Genomic DNA, 3449 nt, shown 5'->3' with positions numbered 1-3449 from the left:
TCCACTCGCGAATGGCGCACAGAAAGAATACTTTGTCGGTAAACCTCCGTATTGCTTCTAATTTCTCGAATTTTCTCATCGCGGTCATTAGGCGCAGTGTATCGCGATGTATGTGGTAGAAAGTAATATGTTGTCAGACTCTTCCTGGAAACTGATCTCTCGATATTGAATAGTAAACCTCTCCGTGATGCACAACGCCTCTCTTGTAACGTCTGCCAACGGAGTTTGTTGGGCATCTCTCTGTAACACACTCGCGCCGATTAAAAGATCCTGTGGCGAAACAAGCCGCTCTTCGTTTGATCTTCTCTATCTCTTCTACCAGTCCTACCTGGTAAGGGTCCCAGACTGGTGTACTATGATCAACAATCGTTCGACCAAGCGCCTTAGTAAACTTCCTTCGTGGATGACTTACATTTCCTTAAGCTTCTTCATATTAATCTCAGTCTGGCGTGTGCTTTTCCTGCTATTTGTTTTATATTTTCATTCCACTTAAGATCCTGCCGAATATTTAACGCCTGGTTCTTACAGTCCAATAAATCGGCTGCGGCAGAGCACTGTATTGATACTACTCACTATATGTTTACGAAAACGTCGAAAGTTTTGCGTCTACTTCATCTTTTGGGGACTCGGTGGTGAAACAGGCGATTGAAATTCGCTTGGTGATGAATTTAATTGATGGTGACACCACTGTCAGATTGGCTAAGTCATGGTATCTAACGCTTTCTGTAATAAATTAAAAAACGGAGCGAATACGGGACCATCAATCTTACGGATACTCTGAAGATGCTTGGACGATACACACCCGAAATATTAGAAGAAGAAGAAGAAGAAACATGAAGAGGAATTTATGCAGCAGCACTCCCAAAATTTATTGAAGTAGTCATTGTGCCGTGAAAACATGAAGATGCAAGTGTGAAGTATTTCACGTAGTGCACCAGTTGTAGGATTTTGGTACGGTTTTTACTAACGGACCGATTCACAATGAATATTTGTGCATATAATTTATCATCTCAACGCCAGACAAATCATCCGGCGGTCGAAAGTGTTAACAGTGCGAAGGCGAGGCGGGTCCACTTTAAACATTCTCGTCAATATTAATTTCTTTACGACTTTATTTCTGTTCTAAGAGACTATCGAGTCGGCACGCGTGTAAGGCAGCGAGTGAGTGAACGCACGCTTATTTCTTTATTTTGAAGAGCTGTCGAGTAAGACACAAAGGAACTAGAAGGCTTGTGACGTATCCTTCGCTGTCCGACTGCGTCCCCTAGTTAACAAGAACCCGTTACGCACAGCCATGTTTGAAGAGTAGATCGCTAAGTACACAACAAATGAATGCCACTGGAGCTACCAACGCGCTGACTTCATACACAGTGAGCGACTTCCGTACGTTTACTTCGAAGAAGTATCATTTATTTTGGAGAAGGTGATGTTCTGTTCGATAAATCTCTGCAAACGACGGGCCGCGCGGCATAGCCGCGTTGTTTATGGCTTCTTGCCAAGGTTCTCGAGGCTACCCCCTTTGGAGGTTCGAGTCCTCCCTCAGGCATTTACTGAGGATTTGAATGCGCAATTCCTTCAAATCGTGGTGATGCTGATAATGATGTCGGCATTTTCCCTCTTTTCCAGTATGTCCCACAGATTTTCCGCGGGGTCCAAGTCAAGTAGTTTCTCAGGCCAATCGAGATGTAATAGGATAGGGAAGTGTTCAGAAAACCAGTCACATGTTCTTCCAGCTCGATGAACTTTGCTGTCGTCTTTATGTGCCTTTGTGAGCAATGGCCTCTTGCGAGGTGAGAGACTACAGATGTTCACTGCATGCAGTTCATGTCGCAATGTGCTCTTGCTAACAAGTTCGGACGGACTTCCATTCACTAAAACTAAAAAAACTCTGCCTAAACAGGCCACGAAGGCACAACGGTACCAACCGGCCGCCGAGTCATCCTCAGACCGCAGGGGTCATTGGATGCGGATATTGAGGGGCGTGTGGTCAGCACACCGCTCTCCCGGCCGTGTGTCAGTTTACGGGACCGGAGCCGCTATTTCTCAATCAAGTAGCTCCTCAGTTTGCCTCACAAGGGTTGAGTGCACCCCGCTTGCCAACAGCGCTCGGCAGACGGGATGGTCACCCATCAAAGTGCTAGCCCAGTACGAGAGCGCTTAACTTCGGTGATCTGACGGGAACCGGTGTTACCACTGCGACGTGGCCGTTGGCCCACGCGCCTCCTTACAATCGTCAGAACCAAGGTGTTTTTTGCTGTGGCGAGATCTTCTGACAGAATTGCGATTTCCAACTTCCACGGCCGGCTGCGAATTTATTTTGTTGACGCCATCGTAATGGCTGGCTCTGAGCACTATGGGACTCAACTTCTGAGGTCATTAGTCCCCTAGAACTTAGAACTACTTAAACCTAACTAACCTAAGGACATCACACATATCCATGCCCGAGGCAGGATTCGAACCTGCGACCGTAGCGGCCTCGCGGTTCCAAACTGCAGCACCCAGAACCGCGCGGCCACTTCGGCCGCCATCGTAATGAAGTAAGAGAAATCAGAGGTCGTGCGGGAAGATTTAGGTGTTCATTTTTCCCACGTGCTATTCGACAGTGCATCTGCTAAGCACAGTAGTGATGCAGATGTAGTAAAAGATATAGTTTCTTAAGACCCAGTCCCCTCGGTGTAATTTATAGGCAGCTTCAATAAAAATCATGAAGTTTAAATTTTCGAACATTTTTCCGTCAGTTCAGAACCAGAAGGTGTTTAACGTCTCATCGACACCAAGGTCATTAAGAGACGGAACACAAGTTCGGAATTGGGAAGAATGGAGAAGGAAAGCGCCCATCCTCTTTGGAAGGAACTATCCTGACATTTGCCTTAAGCGATTTAGGGAAATTACGGAAAACCTAAATCAGGAAGGCTGGATGCGGGTCGAACCGTCGTCCTCCCGAATGCGAGTCCGGTGTGCTAACAACTGCGCTACCCTGCCCGGCCTGTCAGTTCAATCTGACAAAAAAATGTACGATAGTATCTAGAGCGTGACAGCACTGCAGTCTCTTTAAAATGGCCTAAAGCATAAAACAATGGAAATACTCATCTTGGTTTTCTCGTGGAACCAGTGGCCTAACTCGTACTACAGTAATCTGCTGGGGTATGATTCATAAGAGGCCGAAGTCAGAGAATTTTCCGTGAAGATGTCAAGTCGTTAAAAAAATAAATTCTCTCAGTATCTTTCATATGCTCTCCGCATCCAGTAATTCACTTTTCACTCTTGTCCTACAACACACAGATTAGAGATGGTGACTTTAAAAATAAACAGTAATTTCCAGAATGACATTTATATTCTCTTCCGTAACCCGTGAGTTACGAAAGTTAACACTTGGTTTTAACAGTATGTAGTTCCAAAGATAAAAACTCCATTCAATCTTAGATGCATGCAAGTCGCCGACTGTCCTC

At 45.6% G+C, this 3449-nt stretch overlaps 1 pseudogene; it reads right to left on the bottom strand.

Moving 5' to 3' along the window:
• Positions 1-2094: 2094 nt before the first annotated feature.
• On the bottom strand, positions 2095-2212 carry LOC126485786 (5S ribosomal RNA; annotated as a pseudogene).
• Positions 2213-3449: the final 1237 nt, after the last annotated feature.

This window comes from Schistocerca serialis, chromosome 6 (genome assembly GCF_023864345.2).
Source record: "Schistocerca serialis cubense isolate TAMUIC-IGC-003099 chromosome 6, iqSchSeri2.2, whole genome shotgun sequence".
Classification (NCBI taxonomy): domain Eukaryota; kingdom Metazoa; phylum Arthropoda; class Insecta; order Orthoptera; family Acrididae; genus Schistocerca; species Schistocerca serialis.
This window is presented reverse-complemented; position numbering and strand designations above follow the sequence as displayed.